The following is a 16,354-nucleotide window of genomic DNA, read 5'->3' on the forward strand; positions in this document are numbered from 1 at the left end:
GCGGACGGCCCAACGACGGCGGCGGGCGCCGCCGGGGCCGCCGGGTCCGCCGTGGGGGAGACGCCGTGAGGTGGGGGAGGCGAGAGAGAGACGCGGGAGGCGCCGGCGCGCGAGGGCCACGGCCGACGCGCCCGCCTTCGCCCGACCGCGGGGCGGACCCGCGGCAGGGGGAGACGCGGGCGGACGGGGGCACGCGCCGGCGGCGCGCGGTGGGGCCCCAACCCAGCCGACGGCCGGGGTTGCGGGGGAGGCGGCTGGGACCGGCGACTGAGCGACCGACCTCGCGGGGGGATGGGTTCCCCGCCGCGGGCCCCGCGCGGGCGGCGGAGGCAGAGCTGCTCCGCGGTCGGGACCCGGGGGCGGGGCCGGAGCCCCGCCCGCCAGGGCCACGCCGCGGTCCTCCCCTCGCGCGCGCTCCGCGCGCGGCCCGCCGAGGACGGACGGCCGGCGCCGCGCTTCCCCGCGCGCAGCGCCCCCGGGGCGCTGGCTGCGGCGCGGCCGCACCCAGGGGCGTGCGGGCGGCGGACGCCGCGCGCTTCCGTGCCGCCGGGCGACGCGTCCCCGGCGCGGGCCCCGCGCGCGACTCGGCCTCGGCGCGAGCCGCCCCCACCGGGCGGGCGAGGGCAGGGCGACCCCGAGGGGCCGGCGTGCGGCGCGAAGGAGCCCCCAAGGCGCCGTGGCGGCCGTGCACGGCCTCGCCGCTCCTTTCTCCCTCTCCCGGTCTCGCGGGCGACGCGGGACGGCCCCGGCCCCGGCGCCTGGCCGGCCCCGCCCAAACCCCGACCCCGCGACGCCGCGCCCGCACGCGCCCCGAGGGGGCGGCGGGGCGGTCGGCGCGGGCGGCGGGGCGGCGGGCGGGCCCGACGGCGTCCGCGACCGGGAACCACTTGGGGACGGAGGGCCCGGCGCGGCGGCGTGCCCCGCCCGCCCGTCCCAGCGGGAGGGCGGGCGGGCGGCGCGGCACTGGGGGCGGGCCCTGCGAGGGGACCAGCCGCGCACCCCGGGTGTGGCACAGCCCCGGGGCGATTGATCGTCAAGCGACGCTCAGACAGGCGTAGCCCCGGAAGAACCCGGGCCCGCAAGTGCGTTCGAAGTGTCGATGATCAATGTGTCCTGCAATTCACATTAATTCTCGCAGTGCGTTCTTCATCGACGCACTCAGCCGAGTGATCCACGCCAAGAGTCGTATGAGGTTTTTTTGGTCGGGGCACGGCACGTTCTCCCCACGGTGGGGGTGGCCTCCGGCCGGCCGACGACAAACGACGACACGAGCGAGAGGGGTCGGGAGGGTAGAAGACGGGCCGTCTGGCGCCGCCAACCTCGGGGGCGCGCCCGGAACCCACAGGCGCCCAGGGGTTTCCGGCTCCCCGGGAAAACGCGGAGCGGGCCGGCGGCGCCGAGGCCGACGACGGACGCCGGGCGGGGGAGGCCCCCGTCCCGAACCCGCCGCCGGGGCCCTCGGCGAACGCGACCGCCGCGCCCCGGGGGGCGACGGGACCGCGCGGGGAGGGCTGGCGGCCCGGCTCCCCGGCGGGCCCGTCCGCCCCCGACCCGAGGCGGACGGGGTGACCCCACAGGGTCAAACTCCGCGCCGGGAATGTGTTAGGTACCTGGCAGGAAGACGAAGAGGCGCGCGGTCGAGCGTCGGGGGACGCTGCGGCCCCCGCCTCGACGCCGCGGGAGGCGGCAACCTCGGCGCTGCCGGGCCCGTGACGGGGTCACCCCGCCGGCTGCCGCCCGGCGCCGAGCCCCCCCGCACCCGCCACCACACGTCGCCTCCCGGGCCCGCGCCCGCGCTCCGGGGCCCTCCCCCCGTCCCGCCACCGGGCCCCGCACCCGCAGACCCGGGGGCCCGCCGCCGAGAGGCGAGGGGCTTGCCACGGGGACGCGGGGGACGGAACCGGGGGCGTCGGAGGGGAAGGGAGGAGACCCCGGAATGGACAGGGGGCTGGCGGTGGCCCGAGGGCGTCTCGCGGGGGGGGGCGGGCTGCGTCGGCACAGGAGCGAGTGCGGCGAGGCCCGCCCAGGGCTGGGGCGGGGCGGAGGCGGCGGGAGCCGGCGGCCCCGGGGCTGCGGCGCCCGACCCCGGGTGGGGAGCGCCGCCGCCGGCCCGCCGCCGCCACGTCCCGAGACGCACCGAAGCCGCTCGGCGAACGGGGCGAGCCGACCGGGCGACGAGGGAGCGGGTCGCGGACCCGGACCCTCGCTTCCCGCGCGGGCGAGGAGGAGGGAAACGGCGGCGGCCGGAGCGAGCGCCGCCGCTTTCGTTAATGATCCTTCCGCAGGTTCACCTACGGGAAACCTTGTTACGACTTTCACTTCCTTTAGATAGTCAAGTTCGCACCGTCTTCTCAGCGCTCCGCCAGGGCCGTGGGCCGACCCCGGCGGGGCCGATCCCAGGGCCTCACTAAACCATCCAATCGGTAGTAGCGACGGGCGGTGTGTACAAAGGCAGGGACTAATCAATGTAAAGCTTATGACCCGCACTTACTGGGGATTCGTTCATGGGGAAACAGGTATCCATCCCCATCCCCATCACGAATGGGGTTCAAACGGGTTACCCGCGCCTGCCGGCGTAGGGGTAGGCACACGCTAACTAGTGCGCGCGCATCCAAGGGCATCACAGACCTGTTATTAATCTCGGGTGGCTGAACGCCACTTGTCCCTCAAGAAGTTGGGGACGCCGACCGTCGGGGTCGCGTAACATGCCAGAGTCGTTCGTTATTCGGAATCAACCAGAGCAAATCGCTCCACCAACTAAGAACGGCCACGACCACCACCCACGGAATCGAGAAAAGAGCTATCAATCTGTCAATCCTGTCCGTGTCCGGGCCGGTGAGGTTTCCCGTGTTGAGTCAAATTAAGCCGCAGGCTCCACTCCTGGTGGTGCCCTTCGTCAATTCCGTTTCAGCTTCTCAATGACACCCCCCGGAACCCAAAGACTTTGGTTTCCCGGAAGCTGCCCGGCGGGGTCACGGCGCCGCCGCATCGCCAGTCGGCATCGTTTCATGGTTTTTAACCACGACGGTATCTGCATCGTCTTCGAAATTCCGACTTTCGTTCTTGATTAATGAAAACAATTCCCGCAAATGCTTTCGCTCTGGTCCGTCTTGGCCGGTCCAAGAATTTCACCTCTAGCGGCGCAATACGAATGCCCCGGCTATGGCCTCAGTTCCGAAACCAACAAAATAGAACCGCGGTCCTATTCCATTATTCCTAGCTGCGTAGTATCCAGGCGGCTGAAATACTTGAATTTTTTCACTTTGGGGCCCCGCGGGACACTCAGCTAAGAGCATCGAGGGGGCGCCGAGAGGCAAGGGGCGGGGACGGTGGCTCGCCTCGCGGTGGATCCCGCCCGCCGTCTCCCAAGATCCAACTACTGTTTTTAACTGCAGCAACTTTAGTATACGCTATTCGAGCTGGAATTACCGTGGCTGCCGACCAGACTTGCCCTCCAATGGTATCTCGTTAAAGGATTTAAAGTGGACTCATTCCAATTACAGGGCCTCGAAAGAGTCCTGTATTGTTATTTTTCGTCACTACCTCCCCGGGTCGGGAGTGGGTAATTGTGCGCCCTGCTTGCTTTTTCCTTGGATGTGGTAGCCGTTTCTAGGCTCCCTCTCCGGAATCGAACCCTGATTCCCCGTTACCGTGGTCACCATGGTAGGCACGGCGACTACCATCGAACGATAGGCAGACGTTCGAATCGGTCGTCGCCGCCACGGGGGGCGTGCGAGGCCCGAGGTTATCTAGAGTCACCAAAGCCGCCGGCGCCCGCCCCCCGGCCGGGGCCGAGGGGAGGCTGACCGGGTCTGTTTTGTTTGTATAATGTACGCACCCCCCCGCGAGGGGGGTCAGCGCCCGTCGGGATGGGCACGTGAGTTTCAACTACAGCCACCCAAGTAGGAGAGGAGCGAGCGACCAAAGGAACCATAACTGATTTAATGAGCCATTTGCAGTTTCACTGTACCAGCCTGTGCGCAATGTACACGCACGGCTTAATCTTTGAACAACATACGCCACGGCAGGATCAACCAGGTAGGTGCGCGCTGAGCCGGAGAGAGCGCGCGCCGCCGGGGAAGGAGGCGCGCGCCTCGCGGCGGGCCGGGCATTCCGGCGGCCGCGGCGGCAACGAGGCCGAACGCGGCGCGGGGGGTGCGCGTGCGGCGCGCCGGAACGCGGCGCGAGAGGCCGGGAAGGCGCGGCGGCGGGTGAGCCCCGCCGGCCCCGCTCCGCCCGCGGCGAGCGGGCCCCGAACGCCCGTCCGCGGCCGAGGAACGCGGCGCGCGGCGGCGTGGAGGCCACCCCCGGGCCGGCCCCGCGGCGGCGCGCGGAGCGGGGACGGGGCACGGGGCGGTCGCGTCCAGGCCGCAGGCCGGCGTCGAGTCCGGCCCGCTGGGTCGGCGTGGCCCTGGCGGCCACGACGGCCGGCCGGGCCCGGCGCCCCGTCTTCTCGGGCGCGCACGCTCCGCGCGGGGCCGCGCAGACGGGGTCGTCGGCAACCCTCGCCCGCACGCAACGCCGCCGACTGGCGGCGGGCGGCGGCGGACACGGGTGGGAGCCGCGGCGCAGGCGATGCGCACGCCAGTCGGCAAACACGGACGGAGAAGAGAGAGCGGCCGGGGGGCCCGAGGGCGCGGCGGGAACGGGAGACGCGAGGCTTCCGCCAAACGCTCCGGGGCGCGGGCAAGCAGGCGTCGGTTGCGTGTCGGGGCCACCGGAACGCACGCGGGGTCTCACCGCCGGGCAACGAAGGCGGTCCCGCGGCACCCGGGGAGCCGACTGGCTCCGTCTCCCCCGTCAAAGACACACCGCACCTCGCGGGGGCTCGGGCCCGCCGCCGCCGCCGCCGCCGCGGGCCCCGCCGACCTCTCGCCTCACACGCGCGCGCGCCCACCCAAACCCCGCCGCGTACGGGGCCCCGAGGGACGCCCCGCCGTGGCGCTGTCCGCCCCCATGTAGGGGCGGGGGCGACACCCGCGCGGTGAGAGGCCGGCCTCGGGTAAGCTCCCGGACGCGAAAGGGTGAATCGGCAGCGGCGGCGAGGAGGCCGCGCGCAAGACGGGAGGCCCCGCGAGGAAGGGGCGCGGGCGCGCGGCCGGGCACCCCGTGGAAGGGCCGAGGGCGAAGGCCGGGCCGCCGGGAAACGCAGCGGGGATCCGCCGCCACACACGAGGGCGGCCCCGCGACGCCCGGGACGCCGACCGGCCTCGGCCACCCTCCCGCGAGCCTGGCCGAGCTGCCCGGCCCCCTCCGCCGGGCTCCCCCCGCGCGACTTTGGCGCCGCCGAGGGGGAAACCCCCCCACGGCGTCCGTCTTTCTCTAGTGTCCGGTCGCGGCTCGGGAAACTGGTGTCCCCGGGGAACGACACCCCCAGCGAGGCGGCCCCAACCCGTGCCCGCGCGCGGCCGCGGCTCGGGACGGGAGCGGGCGGAGAGCCGCTCGGACGCGGCAGAAGCGGGAGGCGTCGGGAGGCCGAGCCGCCCCGCCCCACACACCTCGCCGCGCGGCGTCAGTGGCACGCGCCCACAGCAACGCGGCCTCAAAACCGCGCCGGGGATGCCGGGCCGGGCTGGCCGTGGCGCGACCCTCCCCCGACGGGCGGGGAGGCGCGGGCCGCGGTAGTGGGGAGAGCACCGCTCGGGGGCCCCTCGCCACACGGAAGCGGAGGGGCCCCCTTGGCTGGCCAAACTGACACGCGAGCATGAGGGTGGCTGGGGGACGCGCAGCCAGGCACCCTCTTCGTCAGAGAAGGCTTTCTCACCGAGGGGGGCATCGCCCCCGACCCGGGACACGCCCCGTCGGCTAGAGCGCTCGGACGCCGGCGCCTGGGCTCGGGTCCTGCGGTACGGTAGGGAACCGCACGACGGCCTCCGCGAAAAAGAGGCCTCAGGCGGGGAGCACAGCGCACAACGACACGAGGGCGAGATGTCGTCGTCCACGAGCACGCGAGCGCGCACACCCCTTCACACACTCAGCTGTGGAATGACTGGCCCCGGGCCGCCAAGCCCCGCGCACGCCCCAGCAGCGTGGGGACGGGTGACGCGCGGCACGGCGCCCGTCCGAGTTCGGCCCCGACGCCAACGAGCACCTTCCCGCGAGCGGGAGAGGGGAGACGCTCCTTCCCTCCTTCGACTCACCCACTCGACCCCACACACACTTGACCGGGATGGGGCCGCCGGGGTGGGGAGCTACTCGGCCTTGAGGGACGACCTGGAAGGCTCCCAGCCAGGCTGGGGCGAGGCGCGAGGGCGCGACGGCGGGATGCCCGCCGCGGGAGAGCCTGAAGGTACACGGCGAGTGTCCGCTGCGTCAGGAGGCCCCTGGCCCCGCGCGCGAGGCAGGAGGCGGGGGTCGGGCCGGAGTCCGACCCCTGCCTTCCACACACCGCCATCGGGCGGGCGGGAGAGGCGGGGCCGCAGGCAGAGCGAGAAGAGCGGTCCCATTCGCCATGCATGTCTCGTCCCCTCGTCTGGCGCGGCTTAGGCCCCGGCCCGGCGCGATGTCACCACATCGATCGGAAAACACAACGGGGCAAAGAGGCCACGGGAAGGTAGCGAGCGAGGACAACGATCAGAGGAGCCTGCTTCAGCCTCGCCGCCACTTCCCGGGGCCTCGGCTGGCGGCGAGGGCCCGAGGCACGCCTGCCAGCGGCAGAACGGGGCCCAGCACGGACCGCGCCCGTGTGGAATGCACGGCGAGGGGGGCGCGTGAGCGCCACCCCCCGCCACCCTCGGGTACCAGAGACCGGAGGGCTTCGCGTCGATCCGCCGGGTCCTCCGGGAACGCCTCAGCCACGCGCGAGCCGGCGCGCAGGCCCAGGGGCGGCTCACGAACCAGACAGGAGGCCCCGGCACCGGCGGCGGGCAGACCGCGCTCGCGCCGAGGAGCCCGGCCCCGCAATCTGTCGCCAGAGGACTGCGCTATCCGGTGACAAAATGTTCGATCTCGGCGTAAACCACTGCGCCCGTCGGCGGCGCCTATCCAGACCTCAGCGGCCTCCGCAACGGGTCGGGCCACCGGACCCCGGTCACCACCCCATCCCGCGGGCCACCTGGTCGACCCCGAAGAGGGGGAGCCCCGAAGACAGGCGAGGAGGGCGAGGAGACGAGAGATCCCACCGCAACGGTCGGCAGGCGCGGGGCAGGGGCCGCCACGACGACTGCGCCTCCGACGGGGACTCGGGGAGGGGACACGGCAAGGCGCCTCCGACGAACGGGCCTCCGACGGCCCACCCCCACCGGCCCGGCCGCCCGGTCTCGGGGGACGGGAAAAACGGGGAGGTCGAGTCGGGACGCACCGGGACCCGCGCGCGCCCCCCGTCCCGTTTTCACGCGCCCTCCCCGCAGGGCCCGGCCCCGTCCGCCGCCGGAACGGGACGCAGAGTTGTCTGGTGACACCGTCCCCCGCGAGGATGCACGCGGGCCGGGGACTCCCTCCCGGCCACACGCGCGGGCGGCGTACGGTCAACGTCTCCCGATCGGGACTTGGGTGAAAATTCCCGCGGAGGGGCGTCCGACGAGCCCCAGCACGGGGCCGCGCGGCCGGGCCATCCCGCGGGTCGGCGGGCAGCCTCCGGAGCGGGACGCGGGGGAGAGAAGCAGCCGCCACTCGACAGGCCGACGCCGGCCGCGGGCCGGTGGGCGCGCGGGCGCGTCCCGCCCTCTCAGCGTTCCTCCGCGAGCGGAGTGAGCGCCGGTCGACGCGACCGGGCAGCCCGGGGGACGGGCGGCGGTCACTCCCTCAGAAACCTGCACCTCCAATTCGCGAGCGACGCGCCGTCTCCACGGCACCCACCGGGGTCATCTCCGGCCACGGCTGGCCGCCCGCGACGCTCCGGGGCACAGCGGCCAGATCCCCTCCCTCGGCGCGGTCACCGGCGGAGCTCCGAGGAAGGGACGATATAGCGGCCGCCAGGTGGCGCCCGACACCCAGCGAACAGGCGGGACGGATCCGGGTCGCGAGCCGGCGAGGGCGCCCCGCCGCCGACACGGTCGCCGGACCTCGTCCCGGCCCACCTCGGATGGCCTCTCCGGGCCCTGAACTGGGGCCGGCTTCGGCCACCGAGCTCCCGGCCGCCACGACGCGGCCCCGGCCGCTCAGAGACCCGGCGGGGGCGGGGGGAGGTCGGGGTTAACTTTTGTTTCTTCTTTTGCGCGAGATCTTGATCGGGTACAGCTCACGCGCGATGCTGTATCGTCTCGGACACACGTGGTAGCCAGTCCACGGGGACACCTCCGTATTCACTGTATAACCCCCCCCCCCGGTGACCGTGCACCCATGCTTTGGGCCTAATTCTTTCCAGGGGGGAGGACGTTTCCTTTTAATCCCTCCCCCCCCCCCCTGTGTGTCTTTACTTTCGAATATTCTTAATCCCTCTGCATCACAAGGGGTCTTTAGTTTATGTGTTCCAGTATGAGAAATTTTACGTAACGAGTAATTACAGAATGTATACAGGTGGCGAGGTTCGTAGCATTCACGCACCGGTCACACCCTCATCTTTGTACCCTCTAAGGCCAAGAGTCTTTGGCCGCTGCCAGTTCCTCCCACTTTCAAAACCACTATAAAGATTTACTTATCGGTCATGGACACCGTGACGACGTTAGGATCACGCTTTTAAACTCAGAAGTGTGTCAAATAAAAGAATGAAAAAAATACTCAACCACGTACGCCTGAGCTGAAATGTGTATCCTTACTTCCCCTCAAGAGTTGCCAAAATGTGTGTGCATTATACACGGTGATTTACGGCATCTGTTTCCATCTGGAACTTCGGACCTCTCCCTCTTCTACATGTCTCCCCCGCCCCCTTTTAACTTGAATGACAGTCCACGGTCAATACCATTCCATATCAGCTTCAAGCTGCACAGCGGTTAGACATCTAGACAGTGACAAGCTGATCCCCGGAGGGGACCCCGGGATCATCTTGTACACGGTCACGACCACATCCTCGGTCGTGTTCCCCTCGCTCCACACGCCCGTGGCTATTTCTTTATCCCTCTTCCCCTGTACCCTGCCACCGTGCGCCCCGACCACGATCGGTTTCTCCGCGCCACGTCCACGGGCGTCGTCATAGGGTCGACTACATTCCTTACGCCGCACCCTCACAGCCCCGCGACTACTGTGTGACGACCAATCTGTACTCATTCACCCCTTCCCCTTTTCACTCCCCCAACTCCCTTCCCGGGATCGTTGACCGGGAATCGGTGGGGTGGCGGGAATACGCTTCGTCGTCGTCATCATCACCGTAAGTAATAATAAATCCCCCCACCCCGGCCGGCGTCGGAACGGGGAACAGACGCCCCCGCGCCTCCGGGGCCGAGGCGACGTGAAGTGACACGCCCGTCTCCCGGCGCTCCCCGAGTCCGGGCTCCCGGGAAGACTCAGAAGAACTGGGCCGTCGACCGAACACGGCAACCGGGCACGTATTCAGAGGACGACCCGCGACCGTCGGTAGTATCTCGTCTCCTTTTTCTCTCTTTCCATCTCTTTCCAGCGGGAGGGAGGGGGAGGGTCTCTCCCAGACAGAAGAAGCCCACGAGCCAGACAGGTGACGTCTACACACGCACGGTCCCAGTGCTCGCGCTCCCGGCGGGTAGTGAGGATCGTGAAACTACGGTGCCGGCCAAACTGATACCGAAGACAGGCCACGTTCCAATCGTCCCCGTGACGGGAGGGGGAGGGGAGGAGGGGGGCGGGGGCGGGGCGGGGGGGGCGGGAGAGCTCGTCTGCGGTTTAAAACTGTGGGGGTCAAACGTTACACACACGTGTCACCAACCGTCACTGATCTTTGGCGAGTCAGGACAATTCACCTTTCAACATTCTGACCCCCCCCCCCCCGAAGGCGGGATTGGGTCACTTCTCCCCGAGCTCCTGAGGGGGACGTTTCCACCACGCACTTCCCCTCACGTTTCATCTCTCTCTCTCTCTCTCTCTCTCTCTCTCTCTCTCTCTCTCTCCTCCCTCCCTCCTCCCTCCCTCCCTCCCTTCCTCCCCCTTCCCCTCAACTGCACCCCAGTCGATCGGGTCACGGTCAGTCACAAGTGGCACGCTCGTCGCGCCCGTGCTCGGGAACTTTCTCAGCCCGCGCCGGTTCGCTTCAAGACACAACCCCTTTCTCCGTCTCCGGTCACCTTCAAAAGAAATACTATTCCAAGGATCCGTTTCGCGAGAGAAGGAGAGGAGACGCCGAACACACTAGAGTGTCTGTGTGACTGCACGTGTGTTTTTTATCACGGTGGTAAAACAGACAATTCGTATCGTTTTCACAGTTTATGAGCATGCAGTTCACTGAATGTGGACCCATTACTCCTCGTGGACAAAGGAGGCACATCCTAAACCTGACTGGTCTGGACCCTAGGCGGCAGGGTATCGACACGAAAGTAAACACATAGAAATTACTGCCGTGTTTCTCCAGAATGAGATCTAGCCATACCATCATGGGGCAAAAATTAATATAAGACCCTGTCTTTTTAGAGACAGAATGTTATACCGGATTTTCTGTGAGACTGGGTCTTACGTTGATCTTGACTGCAAAATACTTATTTGAGCTGATGGTCGCAGCTGAGGTCTTGGGAAGCGTGGTAACTGAAAGTGGGTTGTAGGCGTCTCTGGCCCTTACTTTTTCGGACAAAGGTCATGTTTACCTAGGGACTCCTGCTTGGATTGAAGATGACAGACCCTCGGAATTTCAGAGTCATTCCTCTCTGTACCCCTCGGGGACCGCACCCTGAGCCCGAGACCACAGAGAACTCCTTACCCTCCTTCGTGGGGCCGAATACCTGTCTCCGTGCTGTAAACATTCATGATTCACTATCTCGCGTCCACCGGTGTAAAAGAAAGAAGTATGTGTCCTCCATTTATCCGATCTCCTGAGACACCTCTCACTTCTTCCCCAACCCCATTGACTACCACCGAGGACTCACGTGATCCTCCTTACGTCTCTTCCTCTGATTCCGATGTACAAGGTGTGATCGGACAGACGGTGAATGGGTAAATATAGGAAATTAGGACACCGAAAGATTTGTCGCCATCGTACTCCTCCCCTCAAAACACCACTCGCCTCAAAGGCATTTTGATCGCTCATTTCGCCACTCTATGAGGCAGTTCTGGAAGTCCTCTCTACGGTGCCTTTAACTGGCCGTGTTGTGGCTGCCTCAGATACTCCTGAATCGTTTTGACTTCGGGAGCTGAGAACTCGTACGGTCCCGGATAGTGGTGATAGGTGCAGGAGGACAGCACTTTGTGTGTTCCTGTGATGGGAATTGCTGTAGGCCAGAAAGTGATGTGTGCACGACCCAGGGCTGTGATGCCTCCAGTCAACCGGTAGCTTACATGATGCACAGAAGAAAACTCGTCACGTACCGTTACTACCACCTCTCCCCTAGAAATGACCTGAGCGGTAAATTATTTTTCACTGACATGTAACTTTTTCGTCTTGAAGCATATTTTGCAGGAAAAAATTCTACAGACCCGGTCTTATTTTTGGAGAACATGTAATGTGCGCTGCCAATTGGGTATACCTGCCTTTGTTGACACGACGCAACAGCGTTCTACTTGGTGTATTGTGATCACAACAAGAAGCTCCGTGTCGCTCAGCTCCGCGATGGCGATCTCTGTCGGATAAAAATATGGCGTGTCCTTAGCCACCTTACTCACCGGAGCACCGTGTGACGTTTGCCCCTTTCCCCGAGTCAAAATGACGCGAAAGGCAGCATTTTTAAAGTGATGCGGGACATCGAGGCGGCCATGATGCACACGGCTGTGTGAAAGAAAACGAGACATCGATGTGTGTGAGTCATCGGACGGTATGCTCAACTTCCGTGAGAGTAATTTTACTGCCTGCCAGTTAAACAACCCGAACGGGGAGAAAGAAACACACATCGCGTGGGATTCTGTGTCAGTACCACGTTTGGTATTTGGTTTTTAGTGAATGGTTTCTATACGTTTACGGAGGGAAGGGGACACAGCCAATCAAGCTGCACCGGGGTGCTTGGGCTACAGGTCCCTCCTATTTGTTTAACGGCCCGTTCGGGGACCCCTCTCAACCTTTTAGAAAATACTTGGCCCCCGGGTCCGAGGGGTGGGGCTGGGGGGGCTGGTCCCCTAGTGCCTGCCGAAATTCTCCTAGTTAATAATGGAGAGAAAAGAGAATTTAGGTCAGAATCTAAACTCACAGGCAGCCGTTAGAGGCAGGGCTTACGGGTCTCCTGACAAAACTTTTCCAGAGTCCTTTTCTAAAGGACGATCGACTCGTGTGACTTTTCCTCTGTGGGGACGGGCCATTGCAACAAAATGCGAGTACGGAGCCCAGATCTCAGGGGCTCCGTTCGTCTTCACAACCAAACAGGTTTTGAGAGGACAAGTTCAGAGCCGAACAGTGTCGGGAAATCAGCAGGCTTCCTGCTGCATCGCAGGTCACCTGTGGTTCTTCCCCGTGATGATGGACGGTCTTCTTGAGAGCTGTGGGAAAACTCGGGCCCCGTTACTCGATGACAGCCATTTGCAGGGAAGGAGTTGGTCCCCCGCTCCCTTTGGAGTAGGGGCACAATTTCTTCCGCCTGCCCTTGTAGTCTGCACAGGAGCAGAGCTATTTTGGAGATTAGCGTACTCCTCACTCCGGTGAATCTGGGCTTCTATATCCAAAGCGGTCTCGGGGGCACGCCGGGGGTAGCCCTGACTCGGCCTCTACCCGCGATACTTAACCGCAGCCAAGTGGCCTGTCTGGCCTCGTCTCCGGCTTTTTGTTCCTTTTTTCCCTCCTTTTCCCGTCACTTGTGAAAGACATGGTAACAAATTTCCCGGCCTTCCTTAGCATAGAAGCCTTCGTCAGGGATGCGACAGGAAGTCGATGACTCCAACGCTCTGTGAGGTCAAGGAAAATATCGAGGAAATCTAACCAATTTACTTTAAACTTATCTCGGTTTTTAGTGAAAATAGAAAATTCTTTCTTTACACGGGTTCATATGGGACCTGAGAAGGGTACAGGAAACCCCAGCAGTACCAAAATACAGAGGTTTATGTAATTATTATATGTAAGTATGTAAAAATAATTATATTAGAATCTAACTACAGTGTGGAGATTTGGTTTCTTGAGTAAACCGAGGACCCCATGATGAGGATGGTATAAAATAGAGAATATTCTGATGACCAAAACCTTTGCTTTCCAGGCACAGTTTCTCTCTCTCTCTCTCTCTCTCTCTCTCTCTCTGTGTGTGTGTGTGTGTGTGTGTGTAATTTCAGTAACAAATAAACACACGTTTCCTCCAAAATAGGACCCTATCCCAAAAAATAGTCTGAGGTACTGAGACGGCAAGCGTTAGTACGTCCTGACTGATTAACCGAAGAAGATGACACTACGTAGGAACAAATACTACTGCTGTACATGGAAAAATAAGACATCCCTTGAAAACAAGTCCCAATGGAGCAAAAATTGACCTAAGACCCAGTCTTCTTTGGGGAAACACGGTAGTTCCAAAAAACTTTTGTCCTACGTCGCAGAGAGAGAACAGTCGACTCTAATGTTGCACTCCCTTTCTTCTGATACTAAAATTTATGTACTGACGTACTTAGCTGAACTATGTGATTCTGTTTTCAAGATTTTTCTTCTGAAACCTTTTATAACTTTTCCAGTCCCTCTCAGCTGTGTCTTTCTTACCAAATGTAGGACAAACTAGTCTGTCCCCCCCCCCCCCCCGATTTCTTTAAAAATGTATTTTTATTTATACTCCTTTGAGAACATATTACTTTATGTAACTTTAAAAATATTAATTAGAATCTGTAACCTGTAGAACCCGAGTTTTTACTGATAACTAATAAATAAACGATTAGCATTTCTACTGGAATATCTAGGAACGTACTTTGTAACTTAGAGTGTAGGCTCTGCTGGAAATATATTTACAAGTGTTTTGCCATCATATTTTTAATAAAGTACAAAACACATTTATTAACATACCTTAATTTAGGTTTTAGCTTTCCCATAATAAGGAGATAAAAGTAGATGAATGCAGACTTAATCTGAGATATTTTAGTATTTTGTTAGTTTGAAATATCTGCATATTTAATACTTTTTATCATGTAACTTACCTTAGTTCAACTCTAAAGCAAAGCTTCCAGTTACCAAAAGAATTCAAAGCATGTTTAAGCATGCACTCTGTCTCACACACACACACACACACACACACAAGGTAGGCTGATCAAGTTCACGAACTCATCCTAGAAAAAGTGCTACATACCTCATTGCTGAATATCATTATGGTCACCTTTGAAGTACTCCCGTTGGGAAGCTATGACTATGCCAGCACCTAGTCCAATTTCAAAGCAATTTTGACTTTTTTCTGAGAGTCATCAGAGCTGTCATCGTTATTACTCTTGATGTCCTGAATGTCATCAAAAAATGCTTCCTTTCAATATTTCCTTTATCTTTGGCTAAAGAAAGAAGTCGTTGGGGAACCAGATGAGGTGAGTAGTAGGCAGGAGTTCCGATAGCTTATTTGTTTACTGGCCGAAAACTCCCTCACAGACATTGCCCTGTGAACTGTGTCTGTCGTGAGGCAAGAGTCACGAACTGTTGGGCCACAGTTTTAGGTCATGTCACTTTTTCACGCAGGCTTTTCAGCACTTCCAAATAGTAAACTCGGTGTTCGGTTTGTCAGTTGGTACAAATTCATAATGAACAATCCCTCTGACATCAAAAAAGGTCAGCAACATTGTTGCCAGAGCTTCCACACACTTTATTGTCCTGCTTTGTGTGTGCGTGCGTGCTGTGTGTGCCTGTGTGTGTGTTAATCATTATTACTAAAAAATTTCATTAACAACCTTTTATTTTGCTTGTGTTTCTTCATTATTTTTAACAACTCCAGAGAGTTTATTATTACCTAAGTCAATTTTTGTAAACCGTGGTATAACAAAACATATTATATTTAACGATAGTGGAGCGACTTCAAAAGACATGTTGATTTAACCAAAAGTTGATCTAGCTCGGTTTCAACTATTTTGATCATGTGATCCGGAAAAGTACTTGGGTCTGTAGTTTTGTTCTTTATTTTTAATTTATATAAGCGCTTAATCTTTTTCTTTAGCTAAAATGGAATGCTACCCTTCTAATACCAGCCGAGGCCAGAACGTTATGTTGTACATAAAACATAGAAAAACATAGATATGAGAGATCATATACATAAACAGTATTAATAATGACTATAGAGAGAAGACTTAAGATTTTTTATTTGCCCATGAGCAGTTTGAAGGAAGCTGGAAAACGCAACAAGTGTTCGGCTTGTGAGATTAGCCACTAGATTTCAAAGTGCCCTTTTTCTTTCTTTCTTTCTTTCTTTCTTTCTTTCTTTCTTTCTTTTTTTTTTTTTTTTTTTTTTTGGGTAACTCAGCCTCAGGCAGTAGCGGCGGTGTTTGTATTTCTTGCTCTCCGCAGACCCTGAAAGTTACCGACAGAAAAATCTTTAAAAAGTTTTTATTTTCAAACACAGAGTTGGTGTCTAGTTATAAGCTGGACTAGGAGATGGGTGAATTCCCCTTTGATGAACCATCGGTGTAGATATTTTTTATTTTTCATTATAGGCTGACCCACCGATTGCCTGATACATGGCCCCAGAGGGCTCTGAGGAGAGCGTGGAGACACAGCATAGTTTGGTGTTTAAGGTATAAACAGAAAGTTGAAAGGGAAGGAAGAAAAAAAAAGGGGGGAGGGGAACGGGCACAGACCGGGGAGGGTGAGACAAAACCAACAAAGAAGCCACCAACAAACCGGACCCAAAGCAGACTGAGAACTACAGAACCTGAAAATGGGATCTGGGGGTCAAAACCCTGGGTCTCTGAACAACCCAGCACCAAAATTGGCCTCGGAAACCCCGAATTGGCACTGAAGCACAGAAGGCTACGTGTAAGCCCCCAAACCCAGTGACAGCGAGAGGCTCCGACTGAGAGATAAAGGAATTCCAGTGCACTTCCTCCCCGGTTTGACACATTCGACTGATTCACCGACACACGGTTTCCAAGTCCCGTCAGTCTCGTTTTTATTCCTCACCGACTGAGGCAGTCAGGCAGCCTGCCAGGGAGGGAGCAGCCGGAACTCCTGGAGGAAGGAGATCTCGGCAGTTACTGGGACGTCTCTGTAATCCCTTCCTGGGCTTGGCCAGCCATAAGCATCTTAGGGATCCCATGCATTCCTGTACTCCACCCTCCCAGCTACCCACACGGAGGCAAGGAGCAAGGGAGTGAGACTCTCCAACTCAGATTATTTTATTTTCAATTCATGTCCCTGCTGTGGTCTCCAGAGCTTCGTTACCAGACTGGGGATGGTGGTGCTTGTTGCCCTGGGCCCCAAAACTTGAGTGACCAGGAG

General features: G+C 60.6%; 1 non-coding gene and 1 pseudogene across 1 annotated transcript; both read right to left on the minus strand.

Annotated features, from left to right (window-relative positions):
- Positions 1 to 1,038: 1,038 nt before the first annotated feature.
- Positions 1,039 to 1,185, minus strand: LOC148754517 (5.8S ribosomal RNA). The gene has a single exon (XR_016020123.1). It is a non-coding gene; the product is annotated as a 5.8S ribosomal RNA (ribosomal RNA).
- A 1,083-nt stretch (positions 1,186 to 2,268) lies between these two features.
- On the minus strand, positions 2,269 to 4,041 carry LOC148754518 (18S ribosomal RNA; annotated as a pseudogene).
- Between the last annotated feature and the right edge of the window lie 12,313 nt (positions 4,042 to 16,354).

The sequence above is a fragment of the Rhinolophus sinicus genome, unplaced genomic scaffold (assembly GCF_057876585.1).
Source record: "Rhinolophus sinicus isolate RSI-liver-muscle unplaced genomic scaffold, RSI-T2T HiC_scaffold_19, whole genome shotgun sequence".
Lineage (NCBI taxonomy): Eukaryota > Metazoa > Chordata > Mammalia > Chiroptera > Rhinolophidae > Rhinolophus > Rhinolophus sinicus.